The sequence below is a fragment of the Bos indicus genome, chromosome 10 (assembly GCF_029378745.1).
Source record: "Bos indicus isolate NIAB-ARS_2022 breed Sahiwal x Tharparkar chromosome 10, NIAB-ARS_B.indTharparkar_mat_pri_1.0, whole genome shotgun sequence".
In the NCBI taxonomy this organism is placed as follows: domain Eukaryota; kingdom Metazoa; phylum Chordata; class Mammalia; order Artiodactyla; family Bovidae; genus Bos; species Bos indicus.
In genome coordinates, this window is record NC_091769.1 from 62,153,732 (window position 1) to 62,171,752 (window position 18,021).

An 18,021-nucleotide genomic window follows, 5' to 3' on the forward strand; every position below is an offset into this window, starting at 1 on the left:
TTAAGTTTAGTTCATTTTTGAAATTTCAACTTGGATCACTTTTTTGCATGGTCCTGTATGTGCCTGTTTGCTCCCTGTACCCAGACAACTTGCCCTTTCATTTGGCAAGTAAAGCAGCCAGAGAACAAAGTTACCAATGTAATTTGAGTAGGTGTGGATCAGAATGAATTAGGCTGCAGGAAGTGGTTTGGGACTGGTTTTCAAGATCTGTACTTTTTTTTTAGTCTTTTGTATTCAGCGAAGATTGAAAGCTCAAGTGGGAGAGGAAGGCTTTCAGGTTCTCAGGTTTTTTAAAATGCAGGTCTCGGAGGCCTGAGCCTGACTTTCCTCAGCATGACAGGAAAAGAATTTGGTGGAAAAAGCAAGCAAATCGCCTTGGCTGAGGTATTATCCCTGTGGTCCCTCCCATCTCCTGAAGTGTCCTGGGTTTTCTCTGCTCTTCTCTGTCAAACACCCCTCTGCCTTTTCTCTACATCTCTCTCCTCCAAACTCCGCAAACTGCCAGTGTCCTTGAATTAGGACATCTTCCCAAAGAAAGTAGAATTGCCTAGGGAAGTAAGGAGAGAAAATGAGAATTCATTTTCCAGTTTTCAGGGGTTGTTTTTAGTGAGACAAGTACTCAAGGCTTGTGCCAAGTTTGGGTGTGTGTTGCTTTGTTTTGTTTTTGTACATACTTGCATTGCCCTAATGCCATATCTGGAGAAGGAAATGGCAACCCACTCCAGTACTCTTGCCAGGAAAATCCCATGGACAGAGGAGCCTGGAAGGCTATAGTTCTTGGGGTCCCAAAAGAGTCTGACACGACTTAGCAACTAAACAAACAAGCAATGCCCTATCTTTCTTACATCGTTCACCTACTGCTCCACGTCAAACCATCTACACACTGGTCTCATCCTCAGAAGCTTTCTAGTTGGGGTAGTGTGTGCGTGTGCTCATTTGCTTCTGTCATGTCCGACTCTTGTGACCCTGTGGACCATAGCCTGCCAGTCTCCTCTGTCCATGGGATTTTCCCAGGTAAGATCACTGGAGTGGGGTGTCATTTCCTCCTCCAGGGGATCTTCCTGACCCAGGGATAGAACCCACTTTTCCTGTGTCTTCTGCATTGCAGGTGGATTCTTTACTGCTAAGCCACCAGGGAAGCCCCAGTTGGATAGCAGTCATTAGCAAAGACGAGGGAAGAATGAGATATATGTGGTAGTGTTATCGTGAAAGTGAGTGGGAGATGGTCTGAATATCTATGTTCTGTTGGGTTGTCAGGATACCTATAGATATTCCCATTCTCTTAGGATTCATTCATTCACCCTTTCATTTATTCATTCATCCCCTAAACATGAACATAGTTACTATAATATTAGACACTCTACCAGGTCCATGTTCAATTGCTAAGTCGTGTCTGACTCTGTGACCCCATGGACTGTTGCATGCCAGATTCCTCTGTCCTCCACTATCTGTTGGAGTTTGCTCAAATTCATGTCCGTTGAGTCGATTGTTCTCCCACCCTGCTCACCACCAGGTCAATGGCGGTAAGTGGATAAATCTACTTCCAGCTCTCAAGTAGTTCATAGTCTAGAGCCAAGATTCCCAAATCTGTGTGCTCAAAATCACTTGAAGACTTGTACGAATACAGATTTCTGGACCCCGTCTCAAACTTTGTCAATCTAAATTCCAAGGGAAAGGTTCAGAGATTGGTGTTTTAACCAAAATTTCCAGAAAATTCTGTTCCATTAGCACTGGCCTGAGTACCAAAGTTAGGAACTCATTAGTAAAAGTTCATGCAGAAAGAAAAATAATAATAATTAGAACTGAATGGCAGTACAATTGTCAGGCCAGCCAACTCTTCCTCTCTTCTCTCCTTCCTACCATTTTTCCTTCTGTGAGTATTTGAGGAAGGGTGGCTATTTGGTTTTCTATTGCTATAATAAGCTATCCCCAGCTTAGTGTCTTACAACAACAATTTCTTATTTCTCATGGTTCTGTGGGTTGACTGAGATCAGCTGGGTGGTTCTTCTGTTCCACATGATGTAGCTGAGGTCACTCAGGGGGCTGCATTTGGGAGGGAGCTCCACTGAAGCTGAAATATCCATGATGGTGGACATCTCACCCTCTGAGAGCCCCTCTCCACGTGGTCTCTCATGATTCAGTAATCTAGTGCCGTCCTCTTTACCACTTTTGCTGCTGACTTCCAAAAGAGAAAAGCTGATGCTGATACTTCTTTTAAGGCATGGGCTCAGAAGTTTCAGAGGATGGATTCTGTTTCATTCCGTGCATTCTGTGGTCAAAGCAAGACACAGGGTGAGTGCAGGTTCAAGGAGAAAGAAATAGACTCACCTATCAATGAGAGAACCAGGGAAGAATTTGTGGTCCTTTTTCGTCTACCATAGATAAAAAAAAAAGTCCATGAGAATTTTCCTGCTGATTTATAAGGCCTATATACCCACTGACAGCATGATGACTTCAGGCTAGGGGTTTCGGATGCAGTTTTAGTCAGTCAACATAGACCAAGACCTTGGCTAGTTGTATGAGTGGCCATAAATGAACAATAAAATTTAATAAGAACAGGCTGTAAATATAAGATGGGTCACTCCATTGTGACTACATTAAAAAGAAAAAGAACTAAAGATAAATAATGGAAAAACAAGCATGGGAATGTAAATAAGTCCAATCTTTTTGTCAAAAAAGGTTAGCATGATACTGGATATATCTAGAAATTCTAAAGTGTGGTAAGACCTTGACTGGATATCATCTTCAGTTTTAGGCAGCCTGTATGATGAAGAGTCAAGAATTGTTCCGGCTAGAAATAGACATGATTCTTTACTTTCTCTGTCATGTCCTGGGTCCTAGACTTGATTAGGGAATTCAGGTTAGCCTGTGCTCTGGGCAATGAGCAGTTTGGATGGGAGGAGGGAGAGGTGGTGGGGTGCCAGGCCATCAGCCACCTGTTGACTCTGTGCAACCAGGATTTAGGATGTAAATTAAGCCCTGTTCCTTCTCTGGTCCACCCTCCTCTGGCTACTTCAGTTACTCAGAGTAAAGCCAGGGTCCTTGCAGGAGCCTCCAAGTCTCCTAGTTTGGCCTCCGTATCTGACTTCATTTTCTACGGATATTCTCCTTTCCCATTCCATTCCCATCAGAGCAGCCTTTGTGCTCTTTCTTGGAGAGGCCAACACGCCCCCACCACTAGGCCTTTGCACTCAGTTTTCCTTCTGCCGGGGATGCCCCTCCTGCAGATCCCTGCAGAGCTCACAGCCTCTCTCCTCTGGTGCTGCCTATATTCAGGTCATTACTTTACATAAAGGAGTCAGTCCCCCTGTCCCCTCCAACTTCATATCCACATTACCATGTGTTTTTTCCCCCCCTCCCTGCACATGTGGGCATTTGACATGCATTTACTTCATTTTTTATTATCTTACTTTGTCTATTAGCATATTAGCTTCAAGAAAACAGCAACCCTTTTTTGTCTCCTGCTATATCTTCAGTGGCCCCAGCAGTGCCTGGCACCTTCTAGCTATTCAGAAAGGGTTTCTTAAATACATGGGTGAATTTCCTTATACACTTTAATAAACTGAATGCAAAGCTTACCATGAATGCTTATTGAATTGACTTGTTGAACCATTAAACTCAGGAGACCTGGCTTTAAGTCCCTGTTCTCTGTGACTTTGGGAAAGTGTTTAGCCTCTCCATGTCTCATCAGACATCTCCATACAACTCAAAATTTAATGGAATCTTAGATTGGAAAAGTATTTTGGAAGGAAAACTGCCAATGGCCCTGTATTATTCTTTGAGGGTCTTGCCTGGTGCCCAAGGCAAGAGAATTGCAGCCCACTCTCTCAGTTTAACTTTTTTTGTATCCTGTTGGTGGGGAGGGATACTGTCAACCCCAGCCACTGTTAATACATGAGGAGGTGAGGGATTCTTAGAGGGGAGGGGAGGATGGGGCATTAGACACAGGGAGATGTGGGTTTTATCACTGTCAGAGTCGGTTGGAATACATATCAAGAATTCTTGGGCAGGGCTTTATTAGGGTTTTGAATCCCATTTCTGGTGGAAATGGTGATTATTTTCTAAAATTCTCATGAAGATAGCAGGACCATGGACTTAAGTGTCATACTGTGTGCATGCTAAGTCACTTCAGTCGTGTCAAACTCTGTGACCTTTTCAACTGTAACCCACCAGGCTCCTCTGTCCACGGGATTCTCCAGGCTAGAATACTGGAGTGGGTTACTGTGCCCTCCTTCAGGGGATCATCCCAACCCAGGGTTTGAACATGTATCTCCTTCATCTCCTGCATTGCAGGTGGGTTCTTTATCGCTGAGCCACCAGGGATGCCCTTAGGTATCACATTACCTAGATTTGAATTTCACTTCAGTTTTTAACTGTGAGACCATAGGCAAATTTTTAATCTTTTAAAATCCCAGTTTCACCTTCTGTACTATCTACTTTGCCAGGCCATTATGAAGATTAAATGAAATGTTCCATGCAAAGTGACTGGAATGTTTACATGTTTATTAGTATTATCTGCAATACTATTATGATTAGGAATAGCAGTAGAGTAGTAATAGTCATCTCATATCTACCACTTAAATCCTCTGAGTCTCATTTTCTATTCAATAAAATGGGATGGTAATCCACATTACACGGCTGTTATGATACCTTGCCTTCAAAGCCAAATGATGACGTATGTCACAGAATTTTATAAATGTGTAAACTTTATCCAGATGTTAGTTTTTACTGAATATTACGATTCAGCTACTATCTCTGGCTCCAGGAATCCACCTCCATCTCCCCTCCCTCACGCAGCACAAATGCTGGTCCCTCACCTCTGGCTTTGGCCCCACAATCCCCAGTCCTTCCAGTTGAGAGTCAGATAATCCTCTGGACTGGAGGGGGACCAAGAACATATGTCCCAGATGCAGAATAAATACAGGCCTTTCTTTTGTCAAGTTTCCAGGAGGGACCTTAGAGGCCATGATGGAAGGACCTACTCTAAGAGCTACCACTGCAGACCTATCTGAGGGTTGTCAAAACTGTCAATAAAGAAGGTTGTCAAGCTTCTCTCCCTGAGGTTTTTAAGTATGAGTCTTGCCTGAAGAAGGAGTCGGAATGAGATGACCTCTCAAGATCATATCTCATTAATATTCCCTGTCACTTCCCAAGTTTATATAGCCTCTCTTTTAGAAAGTAAGGCCCTTCAGTAATTAAACATCTGAAGGAACTAGGCATTCATTATCTGAGTATTAATTCTGAAGGCAGATCAGGGGATTCTGCGGTTTCAAATCATTTTGGTAAATGGTCATTTGATTATTATCCAACTGATGGAATTATAAAGGGATCTTTGAACTCTATCTTTGTTCACGGCCCTGTTCTTAGAATTTCTATACATAAAGGTCTTCGATTAACTTGCTGTAAGGCTGCTCTGTTGAATTTTCTTTGTAGACATGCCTGCTCCCTCTGTGATGTAGGGAGCTCCTTAGGGGGGAGATATTTGTCTTGTCCTTGTGTGTCTCTCATCGCCTGTCACTACACAGGGTATCAGTAATATGAAGTAAACATTTTGTTTTCAATAAACAAATGAATAAAACTGCACAGGACCTAGTCGATTGATTGTGCTCAAATTGGGATGACTACTAAAATATTTCAGCATACTTCTTAGATTTGGTTTGTGGTTATCTGGTATCTGTAAACAAAGTAATTGACAAACATTTTCAATGTTTGTATACTTTCCTGATAATTCTGAATTCATTCTAATGACATTAAGTACATTTCTGAAGTATGCAATAGTCATTACAGCATGGGAGCTTTATCCACAGAAGATAGGATAAGACTGTCTTTCTGCAGCATCCAGCAAATGGGGCAGAAGAAGGTCCCTAGACAAGTTAACAGTGAAAGCGGATAAATTCATGTTCCAGACCCATGCCATTTGCTTTGTCATCTGGTTAAAATGAAAATATCTGGCAAAAAATTGACTTGATAAGTATAGATCCATTGTTCTGAGCCAGGAGTTTCTTGAAGGAGGTGATAGATTGAAGTCATGAGATTTGAGTTTATTTGATGCTGGGGACTCTGGTTTCTTTGTGGGTATCATGGGGGTAGAGAGGGGAAACTCTGATGTTCTATGACTCAGAGCCCACCCACTGGATAGTGGAAATAGCAGGAACTTTATGGCTCTGACTGAATTCCTTGAGACCAGAGTGTCTCACAGCACCTAATGTGTGAGACATGGCAAGGGGTATTTATTGCCTCATGGGTTCCTGGCTGCAAGTGATGGTGGTTTGGGCACTTTTTTTAAGGATAGATGGAACTGGGTTCTTTCCTCAGACTTGCTGCCCATTAATCTTATTATTCTATGTACGTGTGAACATTTCTCAGTTATCGTAAAATCTTAATATTTACATTTCACTGAAAAATGGAAATAAAAATAGTGCCCACAGTATAGGGCTGTTGAAAAGGACTGAAACGATGAGGTATGTAAAATGATGTAAGAAACACCTGATAGCAAGGGCTAAAAATTAATAGTCACTAATGTGGTGGGATGGATGGAAATGATGACAACTATGATGGTTAACTGAAAGAGACAAGGGTGTCAGTTTCCTTATTGGCGCCTTAGACTGCCAAGAGGATTAAATGAGTTAATATTTGTAAAGGGGTCAGCAGAATTCCTGGTACACTCTAATCGCTATTAAAGTATTCATGTTTTAAAGAAAAATACATGAGTTTCCCATACTCTCCAATGTAGGTCCAGCTTCCACTGCATGAAACTGGCAGAGAAGGAAGGTGTTTGCTGCCATTAAGACCTGTTCTGGGCAATGCTGTTCAGTTTCATGATGAAGAAGGAACCATTCATCCCCTCCTAGATGTGCTTTTGCCCGTAGACAACAGGTGCTCTGCCAGAGTACACCAAACACTTTTTTTCTTTTCCTTTTTCCTCACGCTCCCCCTCCTTTTCTTTTTTCCCCCTCTCTTTTTGGTTTGTATTCAAGTAACTTTCCCTCTGCTGTGATCTTCCCCCACTCATCTGCTCTTATCCCTCCTTTGCTGCTAAGCCGTGTGAGTCACGAGGACCACGCCGACAGAGGTGCAACTGTTCTTTGGCAATCAAAGGGCTTCTCATGCCCTGCTCCCAGTCACACGGCAATGCTGCAAATGCCAGCTCAAATGCCAGCACAAAGCCGGACCCCTTTTCATCTCTCCCCTTTGAAGAGCTTCTTTGTGGGGGTCTCCTCATGAATACTGTCTTGAGATAGAGTGCATGCTCACCCATTTGTTTTGCTTTTCTTTCTCATTCCTTGGACTCTGAGAGAAAACTCCTGCTACATCAGAGGGAGCCTCGCATGGAACTTCAGCTCTCTCTTGAGTTAGAGATGAGGTGATTTCACTGAAGGGCTGATTTGTCACACCCACTGTCTTATGCAGAAGACCTCATCTGCTTAGATTTCATTTGCACCTTCCGGGTAACTCAGGTGACCCCCCCAAAGATTATGGTGTGTGTGTGTGTGTGTGTGTGTGTGTGTGTGTGTGTGTGTTTAGTCACTCGGTCATCTCTGATTGTTTGCAACCCCATGGACTGTAGCTCACTAGACTCCTCTGTCCATGGATTTCCCAGGCAAGAATACTGGAGTGGGTTGCCATGCCCTCCTCCAAAGGACCTTTCTGACCCAGGGATGGAACCCACGTCTCCTGTGTCTCCTGCACTGCAGGTGGATTCTTTTTTTTTTTTTTCATTCCTTCTCTTTATATTTGATTTCATTTTCCTTTTTTTTTTTTTGTGCTTATATTGCTATTTATTATAATAGTTATCCATAGATACTTGTGGTTAGTTTACATATATCATGACAATGTCTACAATAGTATAACATTTTTATTTTGTGTCCTCACTACTTAGAAATTAGTTTTTTTCCCCTTCTTTTTTTTTTTTAAATTGTATTTTATTTTTAAACTTTACAATATTGTATTGGTTTTGCCAAACATTGAAATGAATCCGCCACAGGTATACATGTGTTCCCCATCCTGAACCCTCCTCCCTCCTCCCTCCCCATACCATCCCTCTGGGTCGTCCCAGTGCACCAGCCCCAAGCATCCAGTATTGTGCATCGAACCTGGACTGGCGACTCATTCCATAAGCCCCTACATTTGTCTTTAAAATCAATGGATTTTCTCATGTGAAATTTGTGAATCTGGATTAGCTTTGTCACATCAGATTTTTGTGTTTTAAATGTTTTAAGCTGGTTTGCTGTGAAGCATAGTGAATAGCCTAGGCTCAGACTTATTTAGAGAGCATGTTGGATTCTGGGAATAGCCCCAGCCGCTAGTCTTTCTGTTGGAGCTTTTGTAAAGAGCTTTTTTCCGCTCATAAGTAAACACTTGAAAATGAGATTAAGATTCCTTCTAAGCCTCAGAATTTAACTAACCATTTTTAGTTACTTGCTGTTTACACTCAGTCTAAATGGCATAACGTAGATGTAATAATGTGGGAGGAATTGACTGTCTCCATTTCTGCTTCTCTACATCTTACCCCCAGCCCGTACTGAGAACTGGTACTGAGCATCTACTGCATGTATACACGTAACATATAGTGTCCCTAACTGTTTTGAGAACTCTTTAAAGTGTTATTATCCTAAGTTCGCAGGTAAAGAAACTGAGGTTCAAAAGAATCAGTAACTTGACCTAATATGGCAGATTATAGTTTCATAATATGGCTACAGCAGTATTTCCTTGTCCAGAAATGCCTTGCCGAGAATCTTGCCACTATGCCATCCAGAGGTGAAGTCCTTTTTCTCTGCCCTTTAAACCTGTGGGCCTTTGTGATTGCCTCAAGAAGTAGAATGTTGTAAAGATTTTGCATGACTTCTCAGGTTGGGTCAATGAAAGGGGTGTTTTTCTGTCTAGCTCTTTGTTTCTCTTCAGGAATGCTCATCATCAGAACCCAGCTATCATGTTGTGAGAAAGCTCAGGCCACGTGGAGAGGCCACATGTAGATGTTCCAGCAGACAGCCTTGGCTAAGGTCCCAGCCAACAGCTAGCACCAGTTGCCAAGCCTTCTAATGATTCCACCCATTCTCCAAGCCTCAAGCCACCCCTGCTTATGTCTATCGGAGCAGAGATAAGCTGACCCTGCCAAGTCCTGTCCCAGTTGTGGACTTAAGGCAAAATAAACCTTGTTGTACTAAGGTACTGAGTTTCAGGGTGGTATGTGACATAGCAATAAAACCAAAACACTGAGCATGTATAGCTACCCTGTGGATGATCCAGCATTTGAATTCAAATCTGTATGACTACACCACTGTAGGCTGGTTCCATTGTCCTAGATCCTTATTCTCCTAAATCGCATTTCTCAAGTAACTCTCCTCCTCCATAGCCCTCTTTTAGCCTGGAACCCAGAGCCATTCAGCCTCTGCTTGTCTCGGTGTGCTCATTGCTATTAGGCCCCTAATTAACATCTGTAGTTATTAATAGACAGATGCCTGAACATCCATCTTCACACTCCAGATGGATACCTGTCTTAAGAACTCAGGAGAGCTTTCCACATTAGAGTGCAGCTTTCATCAGTGTTTCCTAAGAGTATAATGATGCATCTTCACAACAGCCAATGTCGTGTAGTGATGAGTGGACAGGTTCTAAAACTTGAATGTCTCAGTTCAAATTCTACCTCCTTCATTTACCAACTGTTTGGTTTCAGGCATTTGTTTAACTTCTCTAAATCCTGGTTTTCCCATCTATAAAATGGGGCTACTAATAGTCCCTTCCTCATAGAGTTTCTATAATGAATTCATGAACCAAGGAATTAAATCTTTAGTGCAGTGGTTGCTATATGAACTCTTAGTATTTGATCGCACATCTTTTTTTTTTTTTTTTCCCTACTCAGGTCATTGGAGAGGAAAAGTGTCTCCTGGTGGCGGTTCTTCCTTTGTGGTCTTATACAGCCCACTTTTGGTTTAGGTAGAAAGTGGGGCAGATTCTGCTGAGCATGCATCTCCCAGTGGGAAGGAACCCGTTCCAGGGTGGCCAGAGACTTTGATATCGAAGGTTCAGCCTTGCTTTTAGCCACATCAGCTGTTCTGCCAAATGAGAACTTTTGATTTCACTGTTAATTGTTTGTAATGTGTGTGAATAGATGTGTGAACCAAAATTTATTTTGGAAGACACTTGAGAAAATTGGGTATTCTCCATGAGGACTCAGGGGAGCCAATGGACAGACAGCATAAGAGGCTGGGGAAATCTTTCTGTCTTAACAACAGACAAGAGAGAAATGCTAACAATTGAATGGGATATGGTAGAAGCTGAAACAGCATCAGTGACCACACAGGGTAAAACTGTAGAAGATATTTAATCCAACCTCCTCACTTACAGATAAAGTCCAAGGTAAAGCAATTGTCCTGAGATGGTACCCTTGGCATGGACTTTAAGAACCTACGACTTGGATTTTTCTGGTGATCCAGTGGCTAAGACTCTGCACTCCCAATGCAGGGGACCCAGGTTTGATCCCTGGTCGGGGAACTAGATCCCACATGCTGCAACTAAGATCTGGCACAGTAAAATAAATAATTTTTTTTTTTTTTTTAAAAAGGAACCTGTGGTTTGCTCACCTTGTGTCCTTGATCACCAAGAATTTGTTGTTGTTGCTCAGTCACTAAGTTGTGTCTGACTCTTTGCAGCCCCATGGACTGCAGCATGCCAGGCCTCCTTATCTCTCACTATCTCTCAGAGTTTGCCTAAGCTCATATTCCTTTTTTCTTTGGGGTCCATTAATTAATTTAGATTGTTCTGATAAAATGACTTGGATTTTCTATTATCACAATTAACTTCCTGTTCATTTTCTTTTGTTTGAAGGAAACAAATGAGGTAGACAGGTAGCTGTGAGAAAGCAATGTATATTTAGAAGTGCCATTTTCTGAAACTAGCCAAGTGTCAGAAATTGTAGTAAACATATAATTATCCAGTCTGTCTCATGGATGAGGAGCCCTATTGGTATGATGGCTAAATTAGTTTTATGATATTGTTTCTGGCTTCAGTTCAGCTGAATCCAGGGACCCCGGGAGGCACACAAACTCTCTACCATCTCTATTTTTGGGACCTATCCTTGCTGTGTGGAAAGAAATGTAATATCAACATGAAATGTAAATTGAAAAGCTTGCCTTGGCCCTTTGTGTACCGCCCAGCTTTTTCTATCAGTTCCTTGATTTCTATCACTTGTCTGCCATGCTCTTGAAGTCTTTGCTGTCTCAGTGTGCTGTTTAGATGCTTAATGTCTCCTCTGTTGAGGCCCGTTCCCTCAGAGCTGGTGTTAATGAGGTCCCAAGAAGTAGCACACATTTTGCAGCACAATTTCAGTTGCCCAAAGAGATGGATGTTATGAAGCAGGCAAAAGGGCTCCCTCAAGTCGGCTTGGAGAACGAGACCACGAGGAGCCCTGAGTGGAATTCAGTCAGGTGATGCTGTGGAGTAGGGGAGCGGGGAGTGATCCCTTTGACAGGAAGACAAATTGAAAGGGAAAGAAAATCAGAAGACAAATGCCAGTTTTCAAAAAGAGGGCTGGGAATAGAGGGGCACTGCATTTTATCAAATCGAGGCTCCACACTGCAATGGTTTTCTAATATTCCCGGGGTGGGGAGAAGAGTTCTATCTGACATTGGACAGGGTCCTGATTTTAAGGTAATCTCCTGAGGAAGGAAAAGTCCCTCAGTAGCATTTGGGTGCCAGGATTAATCTCACTTCTGATGATAACCCTGTTTAGGTGGTTACAAAAATGCACAGATAGCTGGTGATTATGCCTCCTTCCTTATCCTGTCAGCTTGCATTAAATGGCAGCTCTTTGCAGATAAAAATTTGGGAATTGTATTTCACCTTGTGTGCATGCAAACCACACTCAGACGTATACACATGCACAGAAATCTGAGCACTGGAGGAAGTTTTAGATGAAGGTGTCCTTGTTATCTTCTTAAAAGTAAAAATTGCACTGTCAGAAAGATACATAGCACATCTGAGGGTTCTTTGAAACATTTTGCCTCTCTGCCTCCATGTTCTATGCATTTCTAAGCAGGGAGACTTTAGGCAACTGTAGGAAAAAGGAAAACCTACCACAGGCTTTTAGGGTTTAGCCAATGAAGTGACATTCTCCTTGGGCAATTCTGAAGTCAGTGATTCTCCGTTTGATTCAAGTATAGCCTAATAATTGGGGAATTTAGCCAAACGGGTGTAAAATTCTGGATGCTGCATTTACTCAGCATTTAGGACCTTCGGCGTTTTCATTAACATTTTGGAAGTTCAGTTTCTGCAACTGAAAAATGGAGATACTGAACATTGTTGTGATGGGGCTATAGGACTTACGGGATAATGTATGTAACTGTGTTGCATAGTGCTTGCCAGGTAACAAGGGCTCAGTAATTGTTATCAATTTATAACAACAGCAACAACATCAACAGCCTGAAGTACTGGCCGTGGTGGCACACATGAGAAAGCAGTTTGGAAGATAAAACATGGGATTATGCACTATTAGCAAGAAAGAGGCATCAGAGAATGAGCTTCACACAAAGCAATCTGATTTGGAATGTAAGGCTAAGTTCTTAGGGAGAAGGATTTCACAGATGGGTTTACATAAATGCACTTTTATAATATACAAGGTGACTGATTGTATTCGATAACTTATCTTTTCAAAATGCCTGTAGAGGAAGGGTGGACAGTAGATAGGGTGGGAATTATTGTCTCTTTATTGTTAATGAGGACCTGAGAGAGAGAAGGTGCATCCTTCCCAGGGCTCTTGGACCTGAAGCAGAGTTATGTGTACTGAAGTGGGGATGGCAGGGTACACACAGCCTCCCCTGCTATGACATCCCATACAGAATGGTACATTTATAACCACAGAGGTACATGGACACATCATTATCACCCAGAGTCCATAGGTAATCCTAGGGTTCACTCAGACTTTTGCATTCTAGGAGTTTGGACAAATATGATGACATGTATCCACTTTTATAGAGTTATACACGATAGTTTCATTGCTCCAGAAGTCTTCTGTGCTCTGTCTATTCATCCCTCCTTTCACCATAATCCCTAATCTTTTTTATAGTTTCCATAGTTTTAGCTTTCCAAGAAAGCTGTATAGTTGGAATCATACAACATACAGCCATTTCAGATTGGCCTCTCTCACTTCAGTTCAGTCGCTGCGTCATGTCTGACTCTCTGCAACCCCATGGACTGCAGCATGCCAGGCTTCCCTGTCTATCACCAACTCCTGGTGCTTGCTCAACCTCATGTCCATTGAGTCAGTGATGCCATCCAACCATCTCATCCTCTGTCCTCCCTTCTCCTTCTGCCTTCAATCTTTCCCAACACCAGGGTCTTATCCAATGAGTCAGTTCTTTGCATCATGTGGCCAAAGTATTGGATTTTCAGCTTCGGCATCAGTCCTTCCAATGAATTTTCAGGACTAGTTTCCTTTAGGATTGACAGTTTGATCTCCTTGCAGCCCAAGGGACTCTCAAGAGTCTTCTCCAATACCATAGTTCAAAAGCATCAATTCTTTGGCACTCAGCTTTATTGTCCAACTCTTACATCCATACATGACAACTGGAATATGCATTTAGGTTTCCTCCATGTATTTTTATATTTTGGTAGCTCATTTCTTTTCAATGCTGAGTAATATAACATTGTCTAGATGTACCACAGTTTGTTTATCCAGTCGCCTACTGAGAGACCTCTTGGTTGCTTCCAAATTTTGGCAATCATGAATAAAGCTGCTATAAACAATTATGTGCACATAAAATTTCAGCTCATTTAGGTAAATACCAAGAAGCATCATTGCTGCATCATATGCTAAAAATATGCTTAGTTTTCTAAGAAACTGCTAAAGTGTCTGCCAAAGTGGTTGTACCTACTGTATTCCCACAAGCAGTGAATGAGAGAGAGTTCCTGTTGATCTACATTCTTGCCGGTATTTAGTATTGTCAGTGTTCTGGATTTTAGTGTGTAGTGGTATCTTGCTGTTGTTTTAATTTGCATTTCCCTAATGACGTGTGGTGTGGAACACCTTTTCATGCTTATTTGTATCTGTGTATCTTCTCAGTGAACTCCGGGAGTTGGTGATGGACAGGGAGGCCTGGCGTGCTGCGATTCATGGGGTCGCAAAGAGTCGGACACAACTCAGCGACTGATCTGATTTGATCTGATCTTCTTTGGTGAGATGTGTATTCAGGACTTTTGCCTATTTTAGCTGGATTGTTTGTTTTCTTATTGTTGAGCATTAAGAGTTCTTTTTACATTTTGGATAACAGTCCTTTTTATCAGGTATATCTTTTGCAAATATTTCTCTCAGTCTGTGGCTTGTCTTCTCATTCTCTTGACAGTGTCTTTTTCAGAGCAGAAGTCTTTAATTTTAATAAAGTCTAGCTTATCAATTATTTCTTGCATGGATTGTGCTTTTGGTGTTGTATCTAAAAAGTCATTGCCATACCCAAGGTCCCTAGGAATCTTATAGTTTTGTGTTTTACATTTAGGTCTATATTTTTTTTTTGAGTTAATTTTTGTGAATGGTTTAAGGTCTGTGTCCAGATTCATTTTTTGGCATGGATGTTTACATCTTACTTTTGGTATGAATATTTTATCACTAAAAAAGACAAATGTAGAGGCTTATGAGGGTTCTTAATCGTTTCATTTTACAATGTTTACTTTTATTGCTTATCAGGCTAACCAATAACCACATTGGGTTCAAACTACTGTAAACATCTGAGTAGGTTTAGTGTTTTTGTCTCCTTCCCCACTCCTCCCACCTACCACTTTGGGCACATTAGATTAAATTTCAGCCCTGGGCCAATCTATCAAAGAAACAAGAAATGTCTCTTTGACATATTTGCCAGCGGCTGAGGTTTGAAACCAGGTGGGTATTCTTATACAGAAGCAATTTCTCCCCATCGAAGAGACAGAAGCACTGGATTGCCCAGCCCAAACCTTTGCTTAGTATACATGACTTTCTCTGATAGGAAAAAAGTCTTTTAATAAATGTGCTCAACAATTTGCCGAATTCTTGAGAAACTTAAGGAAACTAAGAAGACAACAATTTTCTGCTTGGGAACAAAAATCGCATCCAGATACAACTGTGCTTTCACTGATATTAAAACTGTATGGTAATGGTTTTAATATGGTGATCAACAGCCTAAATAGACAGTATGCGACTGGGGATAGAGTGATAAGAGAAGGGGAAGGACTGTTTCTTTGAGAACCTCATAGCACACTCGTTGGCACAGCTATCTCTAATCAGAGGTGAGTCCTGGGCTCAATTGCTACTCGAACGTGAAAGATAAGGAGTGGCTCACAGTTGCTTTGACTCATCACTTGGAGCCTGGGATGGGGGAAGGGAACCCACCTCTGTTTCCTTCATGCTCTCATGCCTTCGCTATTCCGCTGAAGGAAAAATCAATATCTAACACAGAGAGCGAATCTACCCGCACCGTGAGGCAGTGTTTCTCTCATGCCTGCCCGAAGAAGATATATTTTGCAGGCTGTGGCCAAGAAGTGCAATGACTGCCGCTGGCTTGTGGATTTTCTATGCAAAGGAGATTATTTTTGCAGTAGGGTCCGTATGGAGTGCCTTCTTTTCCTCTTCCCCTCTTGTCATGTTCCCACCTTTTTATTAAACTGGAACCCCTTCCCAGGGGATCACCTTCGAACTCTTTCCAAATCAGCCTAGGGATCCAGGTTGAAGCCCAGAGTGGTGGCAAGTGGCCCAGGTTTTAAAAGCTGACATTCCCTCTTGGCTCTCATGTTATGGTGAATCTAGGTCACAGACACCCAAGATAGGCTGCTCAAGTGTGGTGGGAAGAGATGTATTTTTGCCTTGAGGTTTTAAGGCACTTATTTCCAACAGAAGCTTAGAAAATTCTCTGAGCAAGAAAGCAGGGTGGGAATTAGTAGGAACTACAGCCAGCAATATCCGCACCCCTCCCCCAAAAAGCTGCTCCTCCCTGGGCAACTGCTCTTATCTTTGCTGTGTTAATCAGTGATTCCCTTTCCATTAGAAATATTTTAAAAAGTTACTTTGAGCTTTCCATATTGATTAATGTCTAACACCACACATATACATTAAGTTTCAGATTTAACAAGTAAGGAAGCTTCATAGCTTTGCATACTAGTCAATGAAATGATCAACTTGATGGATTGGTCAACGAATGTTTAAACATTTTCCTCCTTTAGACTAATAATAATGATAGTAATCATAATCATGCTAGCTGATAAAAGCAACAGTCATCACTTGAGTATGTTCTACACCTAAGTGCAGTGCTTAGTGCTGTGTGCCCTTTTTATTATTTCATTCTTATAATTCTGAGTAAGAGAGTTCTACAGATGTCAGAAAATATGAACAAAAACCAAAGAAAAAGGTCTTAAAATTACCATCTACTTTTGTTTTGCTTCTTAACCATTTCCTTTATTAGAATACACTATCCGATGCTTTGGAACGTGGTATAGCATCTGTCGGAGAAGGCGATGGCACCCCACTCCAGTACTCTTGCCTGGAAAATCCCATAGACGGAGGAGCCTGGTAGGCTGCAGTCCATGGGGTCGCGAGGAGTCGGACACGACTGAGCGACTTCACTCTCACGCATTGGAGAAGGAAATGGCAACCCACTCCAGTGTTCTTGCCTGGAGAATCCCAGGGACGGGGGAGCCTGGTGGGCTGCCTTCTATGGGGTCGCACAGAGTCGGACACGGCTGAAGCGACTTAGCAGCAGCAGCAGCAGCAGCAGCAGCATAGCATCTGTAGTTATGAAATTAACCTAAAGATGGTTTGCCTATTTAAAACGGCATTTGTAGGTTTTATTTTAAAGGTTAATATTAACAAAAAAATAATAATAAGAGGAACCTTCTGTTGAGCACCTAAAGTTCACCAGGCACTCTTGTAACTGCATGTCATATGTTAATTCCTTTCAACTCTTTGAGATGGGCCTTATTGTGTCCATTTGTAGATAAGGAAACTGAGGTTCAGAAAGTATAGATAGCCAACCTGATAGCCCTCAGCCGGTAAGTGATGGAAACAATGTCAGAAGCAGAATGTCCTGACCTCAAAGCACTGTCTGCAACTCAGGCTGTCTGCAAAGTGCTCTGTGCAGCAGGGTGTGAACCTGTCATGAAATAACTGCCCTCTAGGTGTGTGTGTGGCGGGCGGGGGCTGGGGAGCAGAGGTGGGTGGCAGTACTTTGCAGTGGCTCAGTGTTAAGGAATCCACCTGCCTATGGAGGAGTCTAGGGTTCAATCCGGGGGTCAGAAAGACCCCCTGGAGAAGGAATGGCAACCCACTCCAGTATTCTTGCCTGGAGAATCCCATGGACAGAGGAGCCTGGTGGGCTTCAGTCCACGGGGTCACATAAGAGTTGGACATGACTGAGCAACTAAAACAACAACAACAACGAGGTACAGGAGGAGCTGACAGATTAGGAAATTGGACAAGGATGCCCTGGCGAAGCAGAAGTGACTGGACCCTGTGGTTGAAGTCTTTGTCTCTAGGATCAAGCCTCTTGCATCTCCTGCCTGCAATGGCCTCTCTGCCATGGTGTGTATAGTGTGGGGAAGGAGTTCTGTCTGCAGGGAGGAAGAGCTGAAATACAAAAGGTTGCTTGGAGGCCAACTGAGTTTTATGCACTGATAGAGCTGTTTGCTTAGTTTCTGCTCTTTTTTTTTAAAAAAAGTAGGTATTAAAAGATACTTCACCCACTTTTGTGGCAAGCAGCCTTTTTTTTATCCATTTTAAAAAATTGAAATCTGGTTAATTTGCAGTGTTGTCTTATTTTCTGGTATACAGCAGAATGATTCATCATACATATATACAGTTGTGTATCCTTTTATGATACATATATTCAGTCATATATTCTTTTATAGTATATATGCAATATATTTTCTTTTTCAGATTCTTTTTGGAAACTATCACTCTACTTTGCTGATTCCCATAACAACCAGGATGTATGAAGTGGTCTTTTTTTGTTTTGGCTCTTCTGGGTCTTTGTTGGGGAGTGCGGGCTTCTCTTGTCACAGAGCATGGGC

The 18,021-nt window shown here is 42.2% G+C and overlaps 1 long non-coding RNA gene across 2 annotated transcripts in view; it reads left to right on the forward strand.

Annotated features, from left to right (window-relative positions):
• Positions 1 to 272: 272 nt before the first annotated feature.
• LOC139185159 (uncharacterized) overlaps positions 273 to 18,021 on the forward strand; it is a 121,271-nt gene continuing 103,522 nt past the window's right edge. For both annotated transcript variants that reach the window (XR_011568686.1, XR_011568687.1), the window contains exons 1-2: positions 273 to 384; positions 14,057 to 14,168. This is a non-coding gene — a long non-coding RNA (uncharacterized lncRNA). The remainder of the gene's footprint in view (positions 385 to 14,056; positions 14,169 to 18,021) is intronic.